This window comes from Ursus maritimus, unplaced genomic scaffold (genome assembly GCF_017311325.1).
Source record: "Ursus maritimus isolate PB19 unplaced genomic scaffold, ASM1731132v1 scaffold_32, whole genome shotgun sequence".
Lineage (NCBI taxonomy): Eukaryota > Metazoa > Chordata > Mammalia > Carnivora > Ursidae > Ursus > Ursus maritimus.
Genome location: NW_024425786.1, coordinates 26,521,382 through 26,542,115, shown reverse-complemented (window position 1 = coordinate 26,542,115; position 20,734 = coordinate 26,521,382). Strand labels below are relative to the sequence as shown.

The following is a 20,734-nucleotide window of genomic DNA, read 5'->3' as shown; positions in this document are numbered from 1 at the left end:
CCATGCTATACGATCACTTCATGTCTTTTATTTTCTCTCTTGTATTTTTAGAACATTCCTTTAGGGGCGCCTGGCTGGCTCATCAGTAGAGTGTGCAACTCTGGATCTTGGAGTTTTGAGTTTGAGCCCCATATTAGGTGTAGAAATGACTTTAAAAAATATTTTTTTAGGGGGCTCCTGGGTGGCACAGCGGTTAAGCGTCTGCCTTCCGCTCAGGGCGTGATCCCGGCGTTCTGGGATCGAGCCCCACATCAGGCTCCTCCGCTATGAGCCTGCTTCTTCCTCTCCCACTCCCCCTGCTTGTGTTCCCTCTCTCGCTGGCTGTCTCTCTCTGTCAAATAAATAAATAAAATCTTTAAAAAAAATTCTCAGAAAAAAATTATCAGCAATTACCTCTTCAAATATTAATTTTGCTGCAATCTCTTCTAAGACTCTAATTAAACAAATGTTAGAACTTTTTATCAAATCCTCTATGACTAGGATGACTAATTTATTGTCCATCCTGGGACACTTATAGCAACAATTAAGTTATTAGTAGTAACTATAAGTACTAACCTTGGGACAACAGGCATAAACTGGACTGCCCAAGCCACCATGCTATACGATCACTTCATGTCTTTTATTTTCTCTCTTGTATTTTTAGAACATTCCTTTAGGGGCGCCTGGCTGGCTCATCAGTAGAGTGTGCAACTCTGGATCTTGGAGTTTTGAGTTTGAGCCCCATATTAGGTGTAGAAATGACTTTAAAAAATATTTTTTTAGGGGGCTCCTGGGTGGCACAGCGGTTAAGCGTCTGCCTTCGGCTCAGGGCGTGATCCCGGCGTTCTGGGATCGAGCCCCACATCAGGCTCCTCCGCTAAGAGCCTGCTTCTTCCTCTCCCACTCCCCCTGCTTGTGTTCCCTCTCTCGCTGGCTGTCTCTCTCTGTCGAATAAATAAATAAATCTTAAAAAAAAAGACATATTTAAAAAAATATTTTTTAAAAATTGAGATATAATTTACATACCGTCAAACTTAGCGTTTTGTAGTCTATTCACAAGGCTGTAAACCATCACCACTATCTAATTCTGGAACATTGTTTTCATCAGCCCAAAGGAAACTCTACATTGTCATTCCCCATTCCTCCCTGTTCCCAGCCCCTGGCAACCACTACTCTACTGTCTTTTTGGATTTCCTTATTCTGGACATTTCATATAAATGAAATCATATAAATGGGGCCTTTTGTGCCTGGCTTTTGTCACTTAGCATGTTTTCAAGATTCATCCATGTTCTAGCATGTACCACTATCTAATTTCCTTCTTTGGCTGAATAATATTCCACTGTATGCATATACCAATTTTATCTATGTATCAGCCGGTTTGGATTGTTTCCACTTTTTAGCTATTACGAATAGTGATGCTGCGAACATGCATGTACGAGTGTCTGTGTGAACGGTGTGTTTTCAGTTCTTTGGGATCTATACGAAGAAGCGAGATTCCTCAGTCGTGTGGTAACTTTTTTTTTTTTTTAAGTATCTTTTTTTTTTTTTTTAAGATTTTATTTACTTATTTGACAGAGATAGACAGCCAGCGAGAGAGGGAACACAAGCAGGGGGAGTGGGAGAGGAAGAAGCAGGCTCATAGCGGAGGAGCCTGATGTGGGGCTCGATCCCAGAACGCCGGGATCACGCCCTGAGCGGAAGGCAGACGCTTAACTGCTGTGCCACCCAGGCGCCCCTCGTGTGGTAACTTTTTAACATTTTGAGGAGCTGACAAACTTTTCCCCAGTGGCTACACCGTTTTATATTACCAACAGCAATGTACAGGAGGGTTCTAATTTCTCACGTTTATATTTTTAATTTTTTGACTGTGGCCCATCTAGTGAGTCTAAAGTGGTAATTCATTGTGATTTTAATATGTAGTTCCTCGGGGCGCCTGGGTGGCTTTCTCAGTTAAGCATCTGCTTTCGGCTCAGGTCATGACCCAGGGTCCTGGGGTCGAGCCCCGCATCAGGATCCCAGCTCAGCGGGGAGTCTGCTCCTCCCTCTCCTCCCTGCTTGTGCTCTCTGTTGCTATCTCGATCTTTCTCTCTCAAATAAATAAAATCTTTAAAAAATATATGTAGTTTCTCAATGACCAATGACATCAAGCCTCTTTTCATATGATTATTAGCTATTTGTGCATCTTTTTGGGAAACATGTTTATTCAAATCCTTTGCTCATTTTTAAAGAAGATTGTACTTATTTATTTGAGAGAGAGAAAGAGACACAAGTGGGGGGAAGGGGGAGGGCCAGAGGGAGAGGGAGAAGCAGACTCCCTGCTGAGCAGGGAGCATGATGTGGGGCTCGATCCCAGGACCCCAGGATCATGACCTATAGCTGAAGTCAGATGCTTAACCGACAGCCACCCAGCCATCCCTCGAATCCTTTTCTCATTTTAAAACTGACTGTCTCTTTGCTGTTGAGTTATAAGAATCCTTTTTTTTTTAAGTTTTATTTATTTAGGTTATCTTGATGCCCAAAATGGGGCTTGAACTCATGACTTCAAGATCAAGAGTCACATGCTCTTCCAATGGAGCCAGAGAGATGCTTCAAGAATTCTTTACATATTCTGGATAATACACCTTTATTAGATATGATCTGCAAATATTTTCTCCCATTCTGTGTCTTGTCTTTCTGTTGAATTTTTATCTCTATTTTTCTGTGCTTTCTTCAGCATGGTTTCTTCTGATCTAGTTTTCAATACACTAATTTTCTCTAGGGCTTATCTAAACTGCTGTCACTCATTTATCCAGTACATAATTTTACTTACAGTATTTTTCTAGAGGGGCAGAGGAAGGGGGAAAGGGAGAGGCTCTCAGGCAGACTCCCCACTGAGTGTGAAGCCTGACTTGGGGCTCGATCTCATGACCCTGAGATAATGACCTGAGCGGAAACCAAGATCAGTTGCTCAAAGGACTGAGCCACCCAGGTGCAACCCCCCCAACAAATTTCTGTTGTTGGTACCTACTTTCCTTCATGTTGTCCTGTATCCTCATACATCTGTTTATGCTTGTATGTTGATAACTGTATTTCAAAAATTATTTGTAAAAATAATTTTTTAAAAAAGATTTTATTTATTCATTTGACAGAGAGAGAGACAGCCAGCGAGAGAGGGAACACAAGCAGGGGGAGTGGGAGAGGAAGAAGCAGGCTCCCAGCGGAGGAGCCCGACATGGGGCTTGATCCCAGAACGCCGGGATCACGCCCTGAGCCGAAGGCAGACGCTCAATGACTGAGCCACCCAGGCGCCCCTGTAAAAATAATTTTTGGACTAGAAATGCTTTCCAAGGATTTTTGTTTAGTTTGCTAGGTACCTAGGGTACTAAAGTTGGGATTTGGGATGTTAATTCCCCTTAATCCAACTTTAGTCTTGACTTGGTGCTTGGCTTCAGGATAGTCAAGGTCTGGTTTATGGGCAGTACACCCTTACTCCTAGACTGTATCCCTTTGCCATTCCAGCTATAAGCTTAGGGGTTTTATTATTTTCTCACTCTTTCTGCCTCTGCCTGCTGCTCCCCCTGCTTGTGCTTCCTCTCTCTCTCTGTGTCAGATAAATAAATAAAATCTTTAAAAAAATAAATTTTTAAAAATGTGTACATTTTTTTGCAATAGAGAGCCCACGAGCGAGCATGAGTGGGGGGAGGGGCAGAGGGACAAGCAGACACCCCACTGAGCAGGGAGCCCAGTACAGGGCTCAATCCCAGGACACTGAGATAATGACCTGAGTCAAAGTCAGATGCTTAAACAACTGTGCCACCAAGGTGCCCCTAAAAATGTCTACTTTTAAAAAATAATTTCCTTGTCATTGAGATATAAACCAACTGCATTATGATCAAAGAATATTGTCTGTATGATACCAATTCTTTGAAATTTGTTGAAACTTGATTTATGTGTTGGTGATCAGTTTTTGTAAATGTTCCATGTGTGCTTGAAAATATGCGTGCTCTAATTTTGGGGTGGAGGTTCGATTTATATCTATCGACTATAACCTCTTGTTGGCATTCTTTAAATATTCTATAACTTTCTTTTTTGTCTGTTCTTTTTTCTTTAAAGATTTTATTTATTTATTTGATAGAGGGAAACAGTGTGAGCGAGAGAGCATGTGAGCATGAGTAGGGGGGAAGGGGCAGAGGGAGAGGGAGAAGCAGACTCCCCACTGAGCAGGGAGCCCAATGTGGGGCTCGATCCCAGGATCCCAGGATCACAACCCCAGCCGAAGGCAGATGCTTAACTGACTGAGTGACCCCGGTGCCCCTGTTCTTTTTATCTATAATTGAGATGTGTGTTTAATTCTCTAAGTATAATGGTGGATTTGTTAACTTCTTCCAGCAAATATATGTTTTTGTTTCAAATATTTTAAGGCTGTGTTGTTAGGAATGTATAAGCTTAGAATTGTTCTTTCTGGATGGGGTAACTGGGAGATGGACATTAAGGAGAGCACGTGATATAATGAGCACTGGGTATTATGTAATCACTGACCTCTATCTCTGAAACCAATAATACATAATATGTTAATTAATTGAATTTAAATTAAAAAAAGAACTGTTCTTTCTGATACACTGAATTTATGATCATTTTTAAAAAGATTTATATATTTTAAGAGAGAGAGTGAGCACAGTGGAAGGGGCAGAGGGAGAGGGAGAAACTTTATTAGACTACTTGCTGCTCTCAGATCCCAATGCAGGGCTTGATCTCACGACCTTGATATCATGACCTGAGTGGAAAACAAGAGTTGGAGGCTTAACCGACTGCACCACCCAGGGGCCCCTGAATTTATGATCATTATGTAGTAATATCTTTTTTTGTCCTAAAGCCTATTTTTAGGAATATTAATGTAGTATGGTAACTCTTATTTATTTTTTTTAAAGATTTTTTACTTATTTATTTTAGAGAGATAGAGAGTGCCAGCAGGGGGGCAGGGAGGGGCAGGAGGAGAGGGAGAGAGAGAATCCCAAGCAGACTCCACACTGAGCACGGAGCTCAATGCAGGGTTTGGTCCCAGGACACTAAGATCATGAACCGAGCAGTAATCAAGAGTTGGACGCTCAACCGACGAGCCACCCAGGTGCCCCGCTATGGCAACTTTTAGATTGTATTTGCTAGCTGTATGCCTTTCAACTTTTTAAGTTCAACCTGTTTGGATCTTTGTGTTAGACATGTCTCTTCTGAACAGAACACAGCTAAATTTGTTTGTTTTTTTATATCCACTATGACAGTCTCTCCCTTTTTTAAAATTTAAATTCAAGTTAGTTAACATATAGTGTATTATTAATTTCAGGGTAGAATTTAATGATTCATCAGTTGCATATAACACCCAGTGCTCGTTCCATTGAGTGACCTCCTTAATGCCCATCCCCCAATTACCCTATCTCCCACCCACCTCCCCTCCAGCAACCCTGTTTGTTCTCTACAGTTAAGACTTTCTTATGGTTTGTCTCCATCTCCTTTTTAAATTTAATTTTATTTTTCCTTCCTTTCCCCTATGTTCATGAGTTTTGTTTCTTAAATTCCACATGTGAGTGAAATCATATGGTATTTGTCTTTCTCTGACTTACTTCCCTTAGCATAATACACTCTAGTTCCCTCCACATCATTACAAATGGCAAGATTTCATTCTTTTTGATGGCTGAGTAATAGTCCATTGTATATATATACCACATGTTATTTATCCATTCATCTGTTGATGGACATCCGGGCTCTTTCCATAATTTGGCTGTTGTGGACATTGCTGCTGTAAACATTGGGGTGCATATGCCCCTTTGAATCACTGTATTTGTATCCTTTGGAGAAATACCTAGTAGTGCAATTGCTGGGTCATAGGGCAGTTCTATTTTTAACTTTTTGAGGAACCTCCATACTGTTCTCCAGAGTGGCTGCACCATTTTTCATTCTAACCAACAGTGTAAGAGGTTTCCCCTTTCTCCACATCTTCGCCGACATCTGTTGTTTCCTGAGTTGTTAATTTTAGCCATTCTGACTTGATCCGCCACAACAGTCTCTTTTAATGAACAAGTTGAATTCATGTAGAATTATTGTAATTATTGATATATTTGGATGTTTTATGCCAGTTTGCTTTTCACATAAATTTAACTTAAAAATATCTTTCCTCCCTCTGTTTTTTGCCTTATTTTTCTTTTGCAATGATTTTTTATTTTTTAAATTCCATTTTTTTCTTCTTCTGCTGGTTTTTAAGTTATATACTCTTATTATTTTAGAAGTTTCCCCTGATGTATTAATATGCACACTTAGAATATAAAGTTAGTCAATATTTTAACCCAGTCCCGGAAAAAAACCATGGACCTAGGACACTTTTGTAATCTGATCGCCCCCTCTCAATTACATAGTATTGCTGTCTAGTCTTACTTTTTTTTAACCACCGGAATTAGAAATTATTAATAGTATTTGTTTAAATATACTTGCATATTTACCAATTTCTTAGTTTACCATTATTACTTGCATCTCAGGATTTTTTTGAAATTATTCTTTTCCTTTTTCCTGAGGTATATTCCTTAGTAATTTCTATTTTTTTTTAAAGATTTTATTTGAGAGAGAGAGTGAGAGAGAGCATGAGCAGGGTGGGGTGGGGGCAAATGGAGAGGGTGAAGCAGACTCCTCACTGAGCAGGGAACCCAACGTGGGACTTGATCCCAGGACCTTGGGATCATGACCTGAGCTGAAGGAAGACACTTAACTGACTGAGCCACCCAGGTGCCCCTCCTTAGTGATTTCTTTAGTGAAGACCTCTCAGTGATGAACTCTTTGGTTCTTCTGAAAAAAATGTTTATCTTGCCATTATTAAAAAAATAGATTCTCTGGATACAGAAATTTGGGTTGATAAAAATTTTCTCTTGGTGCTTAAAAATAGTATTCCATTTATCCTCTGTCCATTGTTGTCATTGAGAAATCTGCTATCAATGTGTCATTCGTTTATACCTGATCTCTTTCTTTCTGGTCTTTTTTTGTCTTTTTATTCTGTATGACACTATAGCTCAGATGTAGGTTTCTTTTTTGTTTCTTTCTTTTTTTTTTCTTTTAAGATTTTATTTATTTATTTGACAGAGATAGAGACAGCCAGCGAGAGAGGGAACACAAGCAGGGGGAGTGGGAGAGGAAGAAGCAGGCTCATAGTGGAGGAGCCTGAAGTGGGGCTCGAACCCAGAACGCCGGGATCACGCCCTGAGCTGAAGGCAGATGCTTAACGACTGCGCCACCCAGCCGCCCCTGTTTCTTTTTTTCTTTTTAGAGAGAGAGAGTGAGGGGGGTAGGGGCAGAAGGAGAGGGAGAGAATCTCAAGCAGGCTCCATGCTCAGCACAAAGCCTCATGTGAGGCTCGACCCCACAACCCTGAGATCATGACCTGAGTCAAAATCAAGAGTTGGACGCTAACCAACTGAGCCACCCAAGAACCCCAGATGTGGGTGTCTTTTTGTCACACTTCTTGATGTATATTTGTATCTCCTAATTTATAGCGTTAATAGTTCCAGTAAGTTATCAGCCATTATTCTCTTCTAGTATTGGCTCTCCTTCATTCTCGACTTTTCCCCTTTTGAGACGTTGGTTAGATGATGTTAGACATTTTCATTCTATGCTTCACTTCTTATTTTTTGTCATTATGAGACATTTCATATTGTCTGTTGTATTTTGTTGTCTTTGCTTTTGGAATCAAATAAAAAAAAATAATTGCCAAGACCAAGGTCAAAGAGCTTACACCACCTATGTTTCTTCAAGGAGTTTTATCACTTCAGGTTTTACATTCAAGTCTTAAATCCATTTCAAGTTGATTTTTGTGCACGTAAAGTATGTGTATATTGTAGGATCTAAGTGTTTTGTAGTGCGAGGTCCCAATTTTTACCTATCAAAATAGGTTTTAAGAATCATTTGGCATCGTGTTATTTCTGTAGCTAACTTAGCTCTTACTCATTAGCCTGCTGACCTGTTCTGTTTTCAGAGACATAGATACCATAAAATATTTTCCCGACATCCTTGTTTTCAACGTTGTAGCTTGCTGAATCAAAGCAGCTGAATTTGATAGAAGTTCAGTGTCCTTTCCTTCAATAATTAACTCACCTTCCTGGGCTTGAGATACTGAACAAGGAACACCTGGCCTCGTAAGAAACCTGCGGATGTATTTTTCACCCAAGAAATCTCAGATTTCAACAAAAGACTGGTTCTCCTGAATAATAAGCTTGATAGGGAAATAGGCATACACGATCCGATTTTGCAATGGAAGCTCAGTGTGATACCCTTGGGTCATATTCTGTTAATGAAGATCATGGGAATAGTGGCCAGTTCTTATTTCCCCAGAATTTGTCAGTCTTCTTTTTCTTTCCAAGGAGATTGAGTTCTACACTGATGTGATTGAAGTTCCTCCACAGGATTCTTCTGGGGCCCTGCACAATAACTGTGTGTCCTTTCAGAGTAATGTTGACACTTTCTGGAATGTTGATAGTCTGACTGAAGAGTCTTGAATCTTGTAGTAGATGCAGGAAAGGCTTTTATTTTATTATAATTATTTTTTATTTTTATTTATTTATTTATTTTACATTTACAGTACTGTATTTATCGAAAAAGCTGCATATACGTGGACCCATGCAATTCAAACACGTTTTTCAAGAGTCAACTGTAAACATTTCTTTTTTTTAAATGATTTTTTATTATATTATGTTAGTCACCATACAGTACATCCCCAGTTTCCGATGTAAGGCTCGATGATTCATTAGTTGCGTATAACACCCAGTGCACCATGCAATACGTGCAATAGCGTTTCTACCTGCAATATCAACAACCCAACAGGGAACAAGAAATAAAGTTAGAAATCATCATGACATTGAATAAGGGATTCTCTGTCTTTGTGTTATAAAGTTATCTAGTGCCCTTTGGTCCTAAAGCAACTTTTGCCTGACTGCCACTAAAGAATAGGTATAAAATTTCATAGTCATCCATCCGTCTATCCAGCTCTTCATTCAATCAGCCGATAAGCAGATATTGTGCTCATTGCTTCAGAGACCATCAAAAGATAAGACATCCTTTCCCTCATGTTGCTTTTGGCCAGTGCCAGACAAACACACATACACACACACACACATGCACGCAAGATTATGACAAAGCATAGCAGGAGATTATCAACTTAAAGGGAATGTGAATGAGTCAATACATGGCCAGCTCTAAGATACTCGGGATCTTTCCAGAGTATTCTTTGCAGGTGAAGTATCATGGAGGAGTAAACTATGAATTCTCTTCATCATCTAGTGCAACATGAGGGCTGAAGGAACAAATAATATCATTTAATGTGTTTCATGCAAATATATATGGGTTCATGGTCAAAATAAAATTTTTGCAGGCCCAACATTTTTTTTATTTTATTGAAATGAAACAGACCCATAGAAAAACATACAAATCAGAAGTGTACAGGTTGATGAGTTGTCCCAAAATGAACTTACTCATTTGACCACCACTCAGGTCAAGAAGTGGGATATTACTAACACCCCAGAAGCCCACCTCACCTTTCCTGCCAATCATCATGATCTCCATCCTTTCCAAGGGTAGTCACAAGCCTGACTTCTAACACCATAGATTAGTGTCCCCTAGTTGTCAGATTCAGACCTGCTGTTGTGTGAAGCTGCAGTCCGTGTTCACTTCTGGATACTATTACCTGTCTATACTACGATTCGTCTATTGTACCCATTGACAGACATTTTCTGTTTTCTGTTGGAGGCTATGACCCCCAAAAAAGTGAATATGAACATTCTTGTACAAGTTTTTTAGTGCCTATATATTTGTGTATCTAACGACTGCATACTTAGGAGTGGAATTTCTGGGTCGTAGGGAACACATATTCAACTTTGGTAGATAGTGTCAAACAGTTTTCTAAAGTGTATGTATCAATTCACGCTCTCCCCAGCAGTATGTGAAAACACCAGCTGCACCTTAGTCTTACCAACATTTGACATTGTCTGAAATTTTAGCAATTCTAGGCAGTTTGTTGTATTATCATTATGGGTTTAACTTATGTTTCACTGACTTTTTATATGTTAATTTCGTACAATCATAACATTTTGTAGAAACTATCACACATTTGTTAATCATCGGTACACTCTTCTCAAATTATCTTATGGGCCCTCCCATCTTTATATTTTTCTCAGTCTGTGGTTGTTTTTAAAATGCAGCCCTTGAGAAGTTCAGCAAGGCCATTTACAAGTATGTCAACCACTGGAGAGACTTCCCCTATCCAAGACTGGACGCCAACAGACTATCTGACAAGATCTTCATGCTGTTCCGGTATATAATGGAGAAGTGGGCCCCCATTACCTCGCCCATGCAAGTGAGTGGGGGCCTCACCATGCCCCGAGCTAGCTCTCCTTCCGTGCTGCTTGAACTCCTCCACTCTCTGACGTGATCATTAATCTCAGTTGTTTTGGAAAACTATGAGTTGTGTTTTATCAGGTTTATCAACGCTTTTGTTTTTCCTGTTTCAAATCACTATTTATTCATTCTCAAACTAATATTTATTGAGTCCCCACGACATGCCAGACACTCTTCCCCATGCTGGGGAGACAGCAGGGATTGAACAGACCAAAATCCCCACTCTCATGGAACTGACATTCCAGTGTGTGGAAAGAACAATAACTAACTGAAGATGAGTGAAATATATATAGAAATTCATTATTTCATGTCTTATTATCCATATTTGGCCTGAGTCACTGATTAGGAAAAACAACAGCCCGCAAAAATTTCCCATATCTATAAAGATGACAAGGAAATAAAATAACATCTAAAGGATGTTCATGACTGCTTCAAAAGATCATGAGGCCTTGTGCAGAAGAGATTACAAAGTGCGTGCACATGGAATCCCATGCCTATCTTGCTTAATCAGTATAATTTCTAAATGGAGGTTAAGTTACATCTTATTCAGGTCTTTTATTCCTATATTATAAAAGGTATAACCCTTAGCCCTCTCTAGGTCAGTTTCTTCTCTACACTTTAAGCTACCAAACCATTTAATTATTTTTTTAACATGCTGGGGTTGTTAAATCATTAGCAAACATGGAATTTTTAAATTTTCTGTAGAAATCTTTTCTACAAAGCTCCTGAAAAACACAATTCGATACAAATTCATAAGTACTTTCCCAGTTTCCCCCAGGAAAAGTTAAACAAGTGACGAGAAGGTGCACACAGTAATGAGGGAACAGAGAGAGAGAAGCACTTAACTCCTGTGGTGGGTACTGCAAAGGCTGTGACATTGCAGCTAAGCTCGCAGCCTGTACAGACGTTCACTCAAGCAAGAGGCATTCCCTAAACAGGCAATAAGAGCTGCTGAAGCAGAGGCTGGAGACAGGCTAAGACGCACACTTGAGTGAGTCCAGTGGGAGAAAGGGAAGGGGGGAAGAGAAAGGAGATATAAGAAGCAGAAACAAATAAAACCAGAAAAGGTTTTGGTCTTGGCCACATAATGAGGAGCCTGGAAAGCTACACAGGAGTTTGGACTTTTTTTTTAATAGGAAATAAGAAACCTTTGAAGGGTTCTAAACAAGAATGAGATCTTAGAAACTAACAAAGGAATAATATTCAAGAAGTAGAGAGAGATCTATGGCGTCTGTTGTTACCGTGCTCAACCGAGGATAATCTTGAAAGGCGTCCATTGCTTGGAAATGTCCAATTGCTTAGAAGAATCATTCAGCTGACACACACTTGAGTGAGATAAATGGTTGTTATTCTGAGCCACTAAGTTTTTTTTTTTTGATTTTTTATTATATTATGTTAGTCACCATACAGTACATCCCCAGTTTCCGATGTAAGGCTCGATGATTCATTAGTTGCGTATAACACCCAGTGCACCATGCAATACGTGCCCTTCTTACTACCCATCACTGGTCTATCCCATTCCCCCACCCCCCAGGAAAGACTTTTATTTTTATTTATTTATTTTTAAAGATTTTATTTATTTATTTGACAGAGAGAGAGACAACTGACGAGAGAGGGGACACAAGCAGGGGCAGTGGGAGAGGAAGAAGCAGGTTCCCAGCAGAGAAGCCCGATGCGGGGCTCGATCCCAGGACTCTGGGATCACGCCCTGAGCTGAAGGCAGACGCCCAACTACTGAGCCACCCAGGCGCCCCTAGGAAAGACTTTTAAAGTCTATCTTGTTAGGCATTTTTAATCAACCCTCTTTAGCATTTATATGTCTCTTTCTCTAATCTGGGAAATTAAAAACTTAAAAAAATATGAACATAATTTCAACCTTACAAAAAGTTGGAATAAGAATAATACAAAGACCATCCATGTATCATCACTTACTCAGTGTCACCTACTGATAACATTTTACTGCATTTACTTTATCATGAGTGCTCTTTCTTTTTTTTTTTTTTAATGATTTTTTATTATATTATGTTAGTCACCGTACAGTACATCCCTAGTTTTTGATACTTATTTCACTTAGCATTATCTCCTCCAGTGCCGTCCATGTTGTAGCAAATGTTGAGAACTCGTTCTTTCTGATAGCTGAGTAATATTCCATTGTATATATGGACCACAACTTCTTAATCCAGTCATCTGTTGAAGGGCATCTCGGCTCCTTCCACGATTTAGCTATTGTGGACATTGCTGCTATGAACATTGGGGTGCATATGGCCCTTCTCTTCACTACGTCTGTATCTTTGGGGTAAACACCCAGTAGTGCAATGGCTGGATCATAGGGTAGCTCAATTTTTAACTTTTTAAGGGACCTCCACACTGTTTTCCAGAGTGGCTGTACCAACTTGCATTCCCACCAACAATGTAGGAGGGATCCCCTTTCTCCACATCCTCTCCAACAATTGTTGTTTCTTGCCTTGTCTATTTTTGCCATTCTAACTGGCGTAAGGTGGTATCTCAGTGTGGTTTTGATTTGAATTTCCTTGATGGCTAATGATTTTGAACATTTTTTCATGTGTCTGTTAGCCATTTGTATGTCTTCATTGGAAAAGTGTCTGTTCATTTCTTCTGCCCATTTTTTGATTTGTTTATTTGTTTCTCGTGTATTGAGTTTGAGAAGTTCTTTGTAGATCTTGGATACCAGTCCTTTATCTGTAGTGTCATTTGCAAATATATTCTCCCATTCCGTGGGCTGCCTCTTAGTTTTTCTGACTGTTTCCTTGGCTGTGCAGAAACTTTTAATCTTGATGAAGTCCCATAAATTCATTTTATCTTTTGTTTCTCTTGCCTTTGGGGATGTGTCATGAAAAAGGTTGCTTTGGCCGATGTCGTAGAGGTTGTTGCCTATGTTCTCCTCTAGAATTTTGATGGATTCCTGTCTCACATCGAGGTCTTCATGAGTGCTCTTTCTTGCATCAGATATATATTACACATGTAATACTATTTTTTAGAAAAGAACTGCTTGATTGTAGGGCTATTTTGGAAAATTATTTACCTCCCCCATGCCTTTCTGGAATGTATTTTATACAGAAGTTATTTCTACTTCTATTCTTCATATCTCAACTTTTCTTTCACGACTTCCATTTCTTTATGCTTCCTCTTGCTTTTCAGGACAGTTGCTTAACCTGATATCTTTATCAGGTTATTATTATTTTTTGTTGGCTGGAGGCTTTCTGTTGTCCAACTCCCTCTTTCCCCCCAATTTTTCCCAATTTTTTTTTATTGTGGTAAAACACACCTAACATAAAATCTACAATGTTAACTTTTTTTTAAAAGTAGGCTCCATACACACTGTAGGGCTTGATCTCACTACCCCAAAATCAGGAGGTGCTTGCTCCACCAACTGAGCTATTCAGGTGCCCCTATCCTAACCATTTTTAAGTGTACAGTTCAGTAGTGTTAGGGCATTCATACTGCTCTGCTGTGCAACCATCACCAGCACCTGTCTCTTTCCAAATCAAAACTGATACTACCCATTAAGCAGTAACTCCCCATTCCCCTACTTTCCCCGCCCCTTTAACTACCATCCAACATTCTGTCTCTATGATTATGACTACTCTGAGTACCTCACATAAATGGAATCATACAGGATTTGTTTTATAGTGACCGGTTTATTTCACTTAGCACAATGTCCTCAAGTTTCATCTATGCTGTAGCATGTGTGAGAATTTCCTCCCTCTAAGGTTAATCATATTTCATTGTATATATACACCACATTTTGCTTCTCTAGTCATCTATTGATGGACACTTCTGTTGCTTCCATGCTTAAGCTATAAACATGAGTGTAAAGGTGTTTCTTCAAGACCCTGCTTTTAGTTCTTTTGTGTGTATACCCAGAAGTGGAATTCATGGACCATATAGAAATTCTACTTTTAACTTTTTGGGGAACCACCAAACCATTTCTATAGAGGATATAGCATTTCACATTCCCACCAACAGTGCACAAAGATTCCAATTTCTCTACATCCTTGCCAACACTTGTTAATTTCTCCTTTTTTGTTTTTTCAATAGCTATCCTAATGGGTGTGAGGTAGTTTCATTGCAGTTTTTCTCTTTTCTTTTCTTTTTTTTCCCTCTTCCCCTTCTTCCCTCCCTCCCTTCCTTCCTTCCTTCCTTCCTTCCCTATCTCTCTCTCTCTCTTTAAAGTAGACTCTACATACAACATGGGGCTTGAACTCATGACCTGGAGCTCAAGAGTCACATGCTCTACCAACTGAGCCAGCCAGGAGCCCCTCTATTTCTTTTTTTGCCTATGTATTTGGTGTCACACCCAAGAAGTCATTGCCAATCCAATGTCATGAAGCTGTGCCCTATGTTTTCTTCAAAGTTTTATAGCTTTAGGTCTTACCTGTAGGTCTGATCCATTTTATGTTAATTTTTATTTATAATGTTAGGTAAGAGTTAAACTTCATTCTTTTGTATGTGTATATCCAGTTTTCCCAGTACCGTTAAAAAAGAAAAAAGACTATCTTTTCCCCTTTGAATGGTCTTGGAAATCTGGTTGCAAATCATCTGATCATGAATGTGAAGATTTGTTTTGGAGTTTCTGTTCTATCTCATTCTTCTATATGTCTGTCTTTATGCCAGTACCATGTTGTTTTGATTATTGTAGCTTTATGCATGTTTCAGTTTTCCCTGTTACTGACTTTTTTCTTTTTAAGAGAGGGGGAGAGAGGGCAGAGGGGGAGGGATAGAGAGAAAATCTTAAACAGGCTTCATGCCCAGTGTGGGGCCTGACGTAGGGCTCAATCTCACAACCCTGAAATCATGACCTGGGCTGAAATAAAGAGTCAGATGCTTAACTGACTGAGCCACCCAGGCTCCCCCTCCATTACTGATTTCCAACTTCATCTCATTGTGGTCAGAGAAGGTATCTTTTTTTTTTTTTAGATTTTATTTATTTATTTATCAGAGAAAGAGAGAGAGAAAGAGCACAAGCAGGGGGAGCAGCAGGCAGAGGGAGAAGCAGGCTCCCCACTGAGAATAGAGCCTGATGTGAGATTTGATCCCAGGACCCTGGGATCATGACCTGAGCTGAAGGCAGATGCTTAACCAACTGAGCCACCCAGGCATCCCGAAGATACCTTTTAAAATCAGCTGAGTCTCTTTCTTTTCTTTTTTTTTCTTTCTTTTCTTTCTTCCTTCCTTCCTTCTTTTTTTAAGATTTTATTTATTTATTTGAGAGAGAGAGAGACAGAGATAGAGAGAGCATGAGTGAGGAAGAGAGGGAGAAGCACACACCTGCTAAGCAGGGAGCCTGATGTGGGGCTTGATCCCAGACCTGAGCCAAAAGCAGACGCTTAACTGACTGAGCCACCCAGGTGCCCAAAATCAGCTGAGTCTTAATTATGGCCTAACACATGGTCTGTCCTGGAAAACATGTACTTATGAAAAATGTGTATTTTGTTGATGGGTAAAGGTATATGTCTATTAAATATAGTTCTGACTTATTGTGTTGTTCAAATCCTCTATTTCTTATCTTCTGTGTGGTTGTTCCATCCATTATGGAGAGTAGGATACTGACGTTCCCATCAGTTATTGTAGAACCATTTCTCCCTTTAATTTTGTCAATTTTTGGTTCATAAATATTTTTATGTTGTCATTATGTGCATAAATGTTTACAGTTGATATATCTTCTTGCTGTATTTGACATTTCCATTAATATATGTACTTGTCTCTTATAACCTTTTTTTAATTTAAAAATGTTTAATTTGTATTTATTTATTTTTTAAAGTAAGCTCTACACCCAATGTAGGGCTTGAACTCATGATCCCTTAGATCAAGAGTCACATGCTCCACTGACTGAGCCAGCCAGATGCCCCTCTTGTTAACTTTTTCATGTAAATTCTAATCAGTCTGATATTGTATAGCCACCACTGTTCTGTTTTTGTTGCTATTTGCATAGAATATATTTTTTCCATTTTTTCACTTTCAACTCATGTCTTTGAATCTAAAATAAGTTTTTTTTGACAGCATATTGTGTATTTTTTAAAAATCTATTCTGCCAGGGCACCTAGGTGGCTCAGTCAGTTAAGTGTCCAACTCTTGATTTTGGCTCAGATCATGGTCTCAGAGTCATGGGATTGAGCCCCACATTGGGCTCTGCGCTCAGTGTGGAGTCTGCTTGTCTGTCTCCCTCTTCTTGTCCCCCTGCTTACTCTCTCACCCAAATAAATAAATAACTAAATAAATAAATAAATAAAATCTTAAAAAAAAAAAAGCCATTCTGGGACACCTGGGTTCCACAGTTGGTTAAGCATCTAACTCTTGGTTTCAGCTCAGGTTGTGATCTCAGGGTCGTGAGACTGAGCCCCATGTTGGCTCCACACTCAGAACAGCATCTGCTTGGGATTCACTCTTCCTCTCCCCCTCCCACTTGTGCTCTCTCTCTCAAAAATAAATAAACACATCTTTTATAAAAATGTATTAAAAAGAAAAAGTCATTCTGCCAATCTCTGTCTTTTTGTTGGAGCGTTTAAACCATTTATATTTAAAGTAATCTAGAAAACCACTTCCAGCTTACTCGCTTCCCTTCCCATCTTCCTAGAAAATCTGGTCTGTGTAAACAGGGAGTAAAATCAAGAGTCAACACCGTTTCCTAAAAATAATGTAAGAATGGATGAAATCATGTAAATAAAAAACTTACTTTTTATTTTTCTCCTTTTTAATGTTCCTAGTATATGGTAAGTACCACACATTAAAATGGTACTTAAGGGGTGCCTGGGTGGCTCAGTCGGTTAAGTGGCTGACTCTTGAATTTGGCTCAGCTCATGATCTTGGGGTCCTGAGATCGAGGCCCATGTCGGGCTCCATGCTCAGCGGGGAGTCTGCTTGAGATTCTCTCTTTCCCTCTCCTGCCCCTCCGGTGACCACGGCATTCTTGTGTGCTCTCTCTGAAGTAATTAAATCTTAAATAAATAAATAAATAAATAAATAAATAAATAAAATGGTACTTCATACTGATAATTGTAAGTTGGAATTGCAAATGTCCTAATTCCTCTGCCCCACTTTTGAGTAATTGAACTCAGACGGCAAAAATCAAAATCATCTCCAATTCAACTCTCCATCTAGTCCATACCTACTGACTGCTCTCTTTAAATTCTGTTTATCGATCCCTAGGGATCCCTCTTTGCTGCCCAGCAATCACACACTTTTTCTTTAATCTATTAAAATCTATTTCATGTCATATCCTCTTTCTTCAAATATCTAATGCCTTTTCTTTTGTCTTCATTTTCAGCAGATAACCTTGCTTCTTATTTCACTGAGAAAACAGAAGGACTCAGAAAAGAAGTTCCATGAGCTTCTACAGTCATATCTCCTGACCTACCTATACCTGTACCTGTGTATTCCTTTTCTTCTGTTATAACAGATGAACTCTCCATATTTGTAGCTAAGGCCAACACCTCCATTTGTGAACTAGATCCCTCTCCTCTCAAAGACACGACTCCAGTAAATCTTCCTCTTTTCTACACATTATCTAACACTTTCAAAGTCACTGTATATTTGACATATTTGGTTAGTTATGGTTTATCACCTCCCACCAGAATGCAAGCTCCATGTGAGGTGGGATTTTATTCTTTTCAAGGATATATTCCCAGTAGCTATCTGGCACATATTAGGTATGCTCAATAAATATTTTTGTGCTTTTATTTGATAATATTGTCTACAATTTAAAAGTTTATACCTCCAGAATAGAATGAAAAAGAAAGAAATGGCATACCAGTTAGAAATGAATAAACTGTCATTTGCAGACAACAAAGTCCATGTAGAAAATCTCAAGAGATTTTTACCAAGAAAACTTCCTAGAACAAAGTGAGTTCAGCAAGTTTGCAGGATATAAAATAAATACACAAAACCCAATAGTATTTCTTTATACGAACAATGAAAATGTGGAAACCAAAATGAAAAACAGGGGCAACTGGGTGGATCAGTCGTTAAGCATCTGCCTTCGGCTCAGGTCATGATTGGGATCGAGCCCCTCATCGGGCTCCCTGTTCTGCTGGGAGCCTGCCTCTTCCTCTCCTACTCCCCCTGCTTGTGTCCTCTCTCTCGCTGGCTGTCTCTCTCTCTCTGTCAAATAAATAAAATCTTTAAAAAAAATGAAAAACAGTACCATCTACAATTTCTCAAACATCAAATGGATTTTTCTCTCTCTCCCTTCCCCTTTCTTCCTCTGTCCCTCTCCCTCTCTCCCTTTTTCTTTCATGTTCCTTCCTTCCTCCTCCCACCCTTTGCCTAATGGTTCTGTCGAGGACTCCTAGTACAATCTTGAGTAGCAGTGGTGAAAGTGGGCACTCTTATCGTGTTTCTGTACTTAAGGGCAACACTTTTTAAGCTTTCCATTGAGTGTAATGTTAGCTGTCTGTGTGTGTGTGTGTGTGTGTGTGTGTGTGTGTGTTTTAATAAATGCTTTTTGTCATGTAAGGAAGTTCCCTTCTATTTCTAGTTTGCTGTGCCTGAATTTTTTTGACAAAGATGTAAAAGAAGTTCAACGGAGGAAGGATAGCCTTCCAAAAAATGATGCTGAAGCAACTGGATATCCATAAGAGGGGAAAAAAAAAAGAATTCTGACCTAAATACAAATATTAACTCAAAATATTTCACAAACTTAAATGCAAAATGTAAAAGTATAAAACTTTTATAAACAAAAACATAGGAGAAAATCTTTGGGATCTACGGCCTGGTAAAGAGCACTTAGTTGTGACACCAAAAGCATAATCCATAAATGGAAAAATTAAGGACTAATATGTAGCATATATAAAGAATTCTCAGAGCTCAAAAATAAAAACAATCAAATTTGAAAACAGGCAAAAGAATGAACAGACATTTCATCAAAGAAAATACACAGATGACAAATACCGACATGCAAATATTTTCAACATCATTACCCTCAGGGATATGCAAATTAAAATGACATAGAACTAAACATCTAGCAGAATGGCTAAAACACAATGTTGTGACAACATCAAATGCTGCTGAGGATGCAGAGAAACTAGATCACTCATACACTGCTGATGGGACTATAAAATGGTATAGTCACCCTGGAAAAGTTTGGCAGTTTCTATTTATTTATTTATTTATTTATTTATTTATTTATTTATTTATTTAAATTTTATTTATTTATTTAAGTGCAAGTGAGTGAGCGAGACAGCATGAGAGAGATCACAAGCAGAGGGGAGGGGTAGAGGGAGAAGCAGATTCCCTGCTGGGAGTCAGATGTGGGGCTCGATCGCAGGACCTGAGATCATGACCTGAGCTAAAGGCAGATGCTTAACCAACTGAGCCACCCAGGAGCCCCAAGTCTGGCCATTTCTTATAAAACTGATCATGTAATTATCATACAACACAGCAATTGTACTCTTGGGCATTTAGACTACAAGATGAAAACTTATTCCCTGCCTCCAGGTTCTGAGAAGATGGCAAAGGTCTCAGAGCTTTACAATGTCACTTGGGAAGAAATGGTGTCACTTGGGAAGAAATGTGAGATAAAACGAGAAAATGGAGAGAAGAAAACTCATGAAACAGTGAGAAAACTGTGGAAGTTGGAGAAGAATTAATTAATGAATATGCTTCTAAGCTTGGAGATGATATTTGGATCATATATGAGCAAGTGATGATTGCAGCCCTATGGTCAAGATGACTTGGCACTGTTTTGTCTTCAGGAGTTGAGAAGACAGTTCCCTGGCAGTTACAGTCAAGAGACTAACTGGCATGAGATTTGAAGCCACGGAAAGATATGATGATGCTATACAACTATATGATAGAATTTTACAAGAACATCCAACGAACAATGCTGCAAGAAAGCATAAGCTTGCCGTTTGAAAAGCCCAGGGGAAAAATGTGGAGGCCATTCTGGAACTGAATGAGTACTGGAACAATTTGTTGGGGACCGACAAGCCTGACATTAACGTGCAGAACTTTGTATCAGTGAATGTGACTATGCTAGAGCAGAGGAGCTAATGATGACCAATCCCCATGACCACTTACACTGTCAGCAGTATGCTGAAGTTAAATATACCCAAGATGGACCTGGAAACCTCGAACTTTCAAGAAAGCATTTTGCACAGGCACTGAAACTCAACAACAGAAATATGAGAGCTTTGTTTGGGCTTTACATGTTGGCAAGTCATATTGCTTCTAATCCAAAATCAAGTGCAAAAACAAAAAAGGACAACATGAAATATGCTAGTTGGGCAGCTAGACAAATAAACAGAGCCTATCAATTTGCAGGTCGAAGAAGGAAACCAAATACTCTCTTAACACAGTCAAAGACATGTTGGAAACACTGCACATCACTCAGTCTTAA

The 20,734-nt window shown here is 39.2% G+C and overlaps 2 pseudogenes; one reads left to right on the top strand and one right to left on the bottom strand.

Annotated features, from left to right (window-relative positions):
* Positions 1 to 7,348: 7,348 nt before the first annotated feature.
* LOC121099810 lies at positions 7,349 to 10,359 on the bottom strand (annotated as a pseudogene).
* Positions 10,360 to 19,765: 9,406 nt separating this feature from the next.
* LOC103666404 lies at positions 19,766 to 20,734 on the top strand (annotated as a pseudogene).